Source organism: Myotis brandtii, unplaced genomic scaffold (assembly GCF_000412655.1).
Source record: "Myotis brandtii unplaced genomic scaffold, ASM41265v1 scaffold480, whole genome shotgun sequence".
In the NCBI taxonomy this organism is placed as follows: domain Eukaryota; kingdom Metazoa; phylum Chordata; class Mammalia; order Chiroptera; family Vespertilionidae; genus Myotis; species Myotis brandtii.
In genome coordinates, this window is record NW_005368342.1 from 1,098,223 (window position 1) to 1,106,146 (window position 7,924).

The 7,924-nt window shown below is 35.0% G+C and overlaps 1 long non-coding RNA gene across 1 annotated transcript in view; it reads left to right on the forward strand.

Annotated features, from left to right (window-relative positions):
* Positions 1-609: 609 nt before the first annotated feature.
* Positions 610-7,924, forward strand: part of LOC106727798 — an 11,250-nt gene continuing 3,935 nt past the window's right edge. The window contains exons 1-2 of the long non-coding RNA XR_001364051.1: positions 610-625; positions 3,171-3,176. This is a non-coding gene — a long non-coding RNA (uncharacterized LOC106727798). The remainder of the gene's footprint in view (positions 626-3,170; positions 3,177-7,924) is intronic.

Below are 7,924 nucleotides of genomic sequence, written 5' to 3' on the forward strand. Positions count from 1 at the left end.
GTGCCAATTTTGCAGGTTTTTGGATGGTGGAAGTGAGAAGGAGCTGATTACATAATTCCAGACTCCCACAAGGAAAGCAGGTATTCAACATAAACCATATTGTATCTACAGTTTAGACACAGTGAGTCATTGCTATAAGGAGATGATGGGAATCCTTCCTAGTTCCTAGATAGCAGTCTCTGGGTTACTATGATAATTCTTTTCTACACAACTTATATGTGGAATATATAAAGTACTTTTTAAAAATTTTCTTTATTGATTAAGGTATTACATATGTGTCCTTATCCCCCCGTTGCTCCCTACCCTCTCACTCATGTCCTCACCCCCATGGTGTCTGTGTCCATTGGTTATGCTTATATGCAATACAAGTCCTTTGGTTGATCTCTAACCCCTTCCCTCCACCTTCCGCTGCCTTCCCTCTGAGGTTTGATGGTCTGATCGATGCTTCTCTGTCTCTGGATCTGTTTTTGTTCATTAGTTTACGTTGTTCATTATATTCCACAAATGAGTGAGATCATGTGATATTGATTTTTCTCTAACTTATTTTGTTTAGCTCTCCAGGTCCATCCATGCTGTTGCAAATGGTAGGAGTTCCTTCCTTTTTACAGCAGTGTAATATTCCATTGTATAGATGCACCACTGTTTTTTAATCCACTCATCTGCTGATGGGCACTTAGGCTGTTTCCAAATCTTAGCTATTGTAAATTTTGCTGCTATGAACATAGGGGTGCATATATTCTTTCTGATTGGTGTTTCTAGTTTCTTGGGATATATTCCTAGAAATGGGATCACTGGGTCAAATGGGAGTTCCATTTTTAGTTTTTTGTGGAAACTACAAGGATGATACAATATCTGCAAATCAATAAACGTGATACATCACATAAACAAATTAAGAGATAAAAATCACATAATCATATCATTTGATGCAGAAAAAGCATTTGACAAAATCCAATACCCTTTCTTGATAAAAACCCTCAGCAAAGTGGGAATAGAGGGGTCATACCTCAACATAATAAAAGCCTTATATGACAAACCTACAGACAACATCATACTCAATGGGCAAAAACTAAAACCATTTCACCTAAGAACAGGTACAAGACAGGAATGCCCACTTTCACCACTCCTGTTCGACATAGTACTGGAAGTGCTAGCCATAGCAATTAGACAAGAAAAAGAAATAAAAGGTTTCCAAACTGGAAAAGAAATGTCATTATTCGCAGGTGACAAGATACTGTACATAGAAAAGCCTAAAGACTCCATCAAAAAATTATTAGACTTAAAAAATGAATTTGGCAATGTAAAGTACTTTTTGAAACTCAATATGAGAACAATCTAATACAAAATGGGGACAAGATTTAAACAGACACTTTACCAAAAAGATATAAGGATAGTATACAAAAATGCTCAAAATAATTTGGGAACTTGTAAATTAATATCACACACCCAGATGGCTTCAATGGTAAATCCTACCAAACATTTTAGGAAGAAATATTATTAAATCTACACAAACTTTTACAAAATTGAAAAGAAGGATATGTTTCCTAACTCATTCTATAAGGCATAAATTGCTAATTAACACTTAGTAAAGTCTCAATAAAGGCTACAAGTTGTTAATATAAAAAAGTAAGGATTCAACACCTTTTCCTCTATTTAATTTAACTAACACCAATTGTTGAAAAATTCTCACTTTTCATCCAATTACTTGTGAGGCAGTTTCCCACTACTTTTTCATAAATTAAACACATACATATTTACTTAAGTCATTTACATATAACATATCAAAGAAAAATATGTATTTATGTATAGAATATATGCCAATAGAATGTAGGCTCCATGTGAGCAAAGATGTTGCTGTGTCCATTGCTGTGTCATTAGCACCTTAAATGTTGGTGCCACGGTAAGCACTGAATAAATATCTGGTGAGTTGTTATATGAGGGTTTCTTCCTGGGCTAAATATCCTATCCATTGATTAACCTGTCAGTTCTTACTCCAGTACTACATTATTTTAAATAGTCTAGCTTTAAAATTCATTTTAATATCTGATCATCGAAGTTCCCATCATTATTCTTTTTTTCCCCAAAATGTTCTTGCCCAATCCTGCTTATTTATTCTCACAAACAGAATGTTAGAACAATTTTGTCAAGTTCTGAAAATATTTTAAAATATGTTTTTCATTATTAAATGTTAAGTCATGTTAAGAATTTCAAAACAGGCAAAAATAAAAGTTTAATAAGCACTCTACTTACTAGGAGGTCAGATTTCAGGAAACTGTAAACAGTAAGGAGAAAAAACACCTCTAATTAAGCCCCTGAGATAGCAATTCTTAATAACACAGCTTTATAACAAAATCAGGTATTATGGTACAATAGTGATAAAGTGGGCTTTTTCATCATTCATTATTCAAACATTTGTGGTACCTATTAGAAAGTATCTAAGATCTATTTAAGGAACTACTATAAACCTGGAAAAACATGAGAAACTTTGGTAGCATAACTGACAAATGTGCTCTATGTTGGGAAACAAAATTTGCCTTAACAAATTTAAGAAAATTGAAATAATAACAAACATATTCTATGACCACAATGCTTTGAAATTAGAAATCAACTGCAAAAAAGGAAACAGAAAACACACACACACACACACACACATACACACACACACACACACACACACACACAAACGTGGAGATTAAACAACATGCTACTGAAAAATGACAGGGTCAAAAAAGAAAGGAGAGATCAAAAGATACATGCCAGTCCTTGTTTGTCGATTTATTGATGGTAGCCATTCTGGCAGGTGTGAGGTGATACCTCATTGTAGTTTTCTTTAATGTTTTATTGATCTTTAGAGATAGAGGAAGTGAGAAGGATAGAGATAGAAACATTGATGAGAAACATCATTGATCTGCTGCCTCCTGCATGACCCCTATTGGGGATCAAGCCCCAAACCCAGGCATGCGCCCTGAATTGGAATCAAACCAATGACCTCTTGGTTCATGGGTCCATGCTCAGCCAATAAGGCATACCAGCTGGGTTCATTGTAGTTTTAATTTGCATCTCTATGATGATTAGTGATGTTGAGCATTTTTTCATATGTCCTCTTTAGAGAAGTATCTATTCAGGTCCTTTGCCCATTTTTTAAATGGATTTTTTGTAATCCTAGTGCTGAGTTGTATGTGTTGTTTATATATTTTGGAAAATAACCCTTTATCAGATGTATATGGGCAAATAGGTGCTCCTATACAGTGGGTTCCCTGTTCATTTTGTTGATGGTTTCTTTTGCTGTGGCAAAGCATTTTAGTTAGATGTAGTCCCATCTGTTTATTTTTTCCTTTGTTTCTCTTTCCCTAGCCATGGTCGGCAAACTGCGGCTCGCGAGCCACATGCGGCTCTTTGGCCCCTTGAGTGTGGCTCTTCTTAAGCCTTAGGAATACCCTAATTAAGTTAATAACAATGTACCTACCTATGTAGTTTAAGTTTAAAAAATTTAGCTCTCAAAAGAAATTTCAATTGTTGTACTGTTGATATTTGGCTGTTGACTAATGAGTTTGCCGACCACTGCAGGGGATGTATCCATATACATATTGCTATGAGAAATGTCTGAGCTTTTTCTGCCTATGATTTCTCCCAGGATTTTTATGGTTTCACAACTTACATTGAAGTCTTTTATCCATTTTTAGTTTATTCTTGTGTAGGGTGTAAGTTGGTGGTCTAGTTTCTTTTCTGCTTCTTGCTTCTTGCTTCTTGCTTCTTGCTTCTTGCTTCTTGCTTCTTGCTTCTTGCTTCTTGCTTCTTGCTTCTTGCTTCTTGCTTCTTGCTTCTTGCTTCTTGCTTCTTGCTTCTTGCTTCTTGCTTCTTGCTTCTTGCTTCTTGCTTCTTGCTTCTTGCTTCTTGCTTCTTGCTTCTTGCTTCTTGCTTCTTGCTTCTTGCTTCTTGCTTCTTGCTTCTTGCTTCTTGCTTCTTGCTTCTTGCTTCTTGCTTCTTGCTTCTTGCTTCTTGCTTCTTGCTTCTTGCTTCTTGCTTCTTGCTTCTTGCTTCTTGCTTCTTGCTTCTTGCTTCTTGCTTCTTGCTTCTTGCTTCTTGCTTCTTGCTTCTTGCTTCTTGCTTCTTGCTTCTTGCTTCTTGCTTCTTGCTTCTTGCTTCTTGCTTCTTGCTTCTTGCTTCTTGCTTCTTGCTTCTTGCTTCTTGCTTCTTGCTTCTTGCTTCTTGCTTCTTGCTTCTTGCTTCTTGCTTTGGAGTATTTGTTCTAGATCTGTGAAATATGCCTTTGGTATTTTAATAGGGATTGCACTGAATCAATAGATTGCTTTGGGTAGTATGGACATTTTAATTATGTTAATTCTTGTAATACATGAACACAATATATGCTTCCACTTATTTGTAACTTCTTCTATTTCTTTTTTCAATGTCTTATAGTTTTCCAAGCACAGGTATTTTACCTCCTTGGTTAAGTTTATTCTGACGTATCTTATTTTGTTGTTGTTGCAATGATAAATGGGATTTTTTTAGTGTTTCTTTCTGAGAGTTCATTATTGGTGTATAAAAAATGTCATTGATTTCTGGATGTTAGTTTTGTATTAGGTTTGGGGGGTGAGTCTTTAGGTTTCTATGTACAATATTATGTCATCTGCTAATAATAACAGATTAACTTACTCCTTTCCAATTTGAATGACTTTTACTTTTTCTTTTTGTCTCATTGTTGTAGCTAGGATTTCCTGTAGTATGCTGAATAAGAGTGATGAAAACGGACATCCTATCTTGTTCCTGATTTTAAGGGAAACACTTTCAGTTTTTGCCAATTGAATATGATGTTGACTGTAGGTTTGTCATATATGGCCTTTATTATGTTGAGGTATGATCCTTCTATTTGCACTTTGCTGAGATTTTTTTAAATCATAAATGAGTGTTGGATTTTGTTGAATGCTTTTTCTGCATCTATTGATATGATCATATGATTTTTATCCTTCAGTTTGTCTACATAATATATCATATTTATTGATTTGTGAATATTCTTCCAGTCTTGTGTCTCCAGAATAAATCCCACTTGGTCCTGGTGTATGATGTTTGTAATACATTGTTGGATCCAATTTGCTAATATTTTGTTGCAGATTTTAACATCTATGTTCATCAGGGATACTGAGCTGTATTTTCTTTGTATGTGGTGTTTTTATCTGGTTTTGGAATTAGGATAATGGTGGCCTTGTAAAAAGAGCTTGGAAGTGTTCCTTTCTATTGAATTTTTTGGAATAGTTTGAGGAGGATAGCTGTCAGTTCTTTGAATGTCTGTTAAAAATTCACCCATGAAGCCATCCATTGTAGGACTTTTGTTTGCTGGAAGTTTTTTTTTTTTATTATTGCTTCAATTTCATTCATTGTTATTGGTCGATTCAGGTTTTCTGATTCTAATTCAGTTTTAAGGTTATATGTTTCTAGGAATTTGTCCATTTTGTCCAGGTTGTGCAATATATAAATATGTAGTTGTTCATACTATTTACTTACAGTCTTGTATATTTCTGTCAAGTCAGTTATTTTGTGTTTTTATGAATTTTTCCATTTCGCCTATGTTGTCCAGTTTGTTGGTAGATAGTTGTTCACAGTATTTTCTTACAATCCTTTGTATTTCTGTACGGTTAGTTGTTACTTCACCTATTTCATTTATTTTATTTTATTTATTTGGGTCCTCTCTCTTTGTTGATGAATCTAGCTAGTGGTTCATCAATCTTGTTTATCTTTTCAAAGAACCAGCTCTTGGCTTCATTGATCTTTCATCTTGCTTTTTTAGTCTCCATGTCATTTATTTCTGCTCTGGTCATTATTATTTCCTTCTACTTACTCTGGGCATTGCTTGTTGTTCTCTTTCTAATTCTTTTAGTGGAAGCATTAGGTTATTTGAGCTTTTCCTTGTTTCTTGAGGTAGGCCTGTAATGCTGTGAACTTTCCTCTCAGGACTGCATTCACTGTGTCCCATAGATTTTGGGTTGTTGTGCACTCATTTTTTTTTGTTTCTAGAAAGTTTTTAATTAATTTCTTGATTTCATTGGTAACCAATTCATTGTATGATAAAATGCTATTTAGCCTCCATGTATTTGAATGTTTTTCAGTTTTTTTATAGTGATTGATTGTCAAAATTATCTTTTATCTCTTTGATAGATATTATTCTCCCCTAAACAATCTTCTCTTTAACTAGAAATGTATGCATTTTCCCACTCTATGGTGCTTTTAAAAATCAGTTTTTTATACACCATTAGAAAATCAAAACAATTTCTAAACACCTTTTTGGTTTAGAATTTAACAGTATAATTTTTCAGTCATCCAGAGTGTGTTAACCTGAAGCCTGCAAGCCTTGATGTTGATACAAATAAAACCTGAGCTACAACCACAATTATCTTCTTTCTAGCTTTCTTCCATTGTCTAATAACATGATCACCAATGATAATGTTAGTCAGCTAAATGAACACTTGAACAGGTTGGAGAACAAAGGGTAAGACAAAACAGAAGTGTGATAGTGGTGTATAGAAGTTACTATGAAACTGTTGAAAAATAAGAAAGATGACCAGATTTGGGGGGTGCGGGGATGTTAACTCTTTTATTGATGCAGCTAGTTCTCTACTAAAGAAAAACAATAGCAACTAGAGTTGTGTAAATTGTTCTATTGATGGCAGTGGGAAAGACAGAAATAGCAATTATTTGGGAAATCTATGCCAAGTTACCCAAATTGCTAGAAAACTTCTTTGTATGGGAAAATGGCCTTCCCTGGACAATATATTCTGGACTGGTTTGATTCCAAAATGTGTGCCTTTCTCTGCAGTTGTATTGAATTTTAATCTTCTTAAGTGCACTCTCTAGTATCAATTTTGGGAATCAGAATAGATCAAGGCTGTGGTTAGATGGAGGTGCTTTATTAGCATTCATTGCTCTGTTGGCATCTCTCCAGTCACAGATTAGTGAATAAGCTGTATGGGCTCTAGAAAACAATGCAAGTATTCCAGTGCTTTGGTTATCAAGAATTATGCAATATAAACACCTTGTTGATTCTACTTCCAGCTCTGGATTCATAATATTTAGCACATGGTTATTTATGTAGCCTTACCTGGACACTTTCAAAATCTTTATTGTAATAAGTACTGTATTCCCTCATTAGATTCTGTTAAGCAAATTCTTCCTACTTTAATTCATCTCCTGCATCATGACTATCTAGAACAGCGGTTCTCAACCTGTGGGTCGCGACCCCTTTGGCGGTCGAACGACCCGTTCACAGGGGTCGCCTAAGACCATCCTGCATATCAGATATTTACATTATGATTCATAACAGTAGCAACATTACAGTTATGAAGTAGCAACGAAAATAATTTTATGGTTGGGTCACAACATGAGGAACTGTATTTAAAGGACCAGAAGGTTGAGAACCACTGATCTAGAAGTATTTAGAGATATCTGCTGAGTTATGTCCTACCTTACTAATGGCCCAAATAAACTAATTGAAATAATTGTAAAAACAAGAATTTTGCCACAGATTATAAAACTTATAGGAGCTATTGATTTTCCAACTGTGACTTCTGCCTTTAGGTTGTAGGAGACAGTGGAGCATTTTCAGTATTCCAAGTTTGTTAAATAAGACCAAAGTTAACATTTTGGACAATGTAAAAAATCACAGCCTCCTGTCAGAAACACACAAAGCAAGTCTCTCTCTCTCTCTCTTTTTAAATAATGGACAACTTGTACTTCTTTATTTTTAAATTAATCTGTATTGTTGAAAGTATTACATATGCCCTTTTTGTTGTTTTTTCCCATAGATCCTCTCCACCCTGCACTCAACCCTCCCAGGCCTTCACCACTCTATTGTCTGTGTCCATGGGCTATGCATATATGTATGTAAATTCTCCAGTTAATCACTCCCCACCCACCCACCCACCCACCCTCTGAA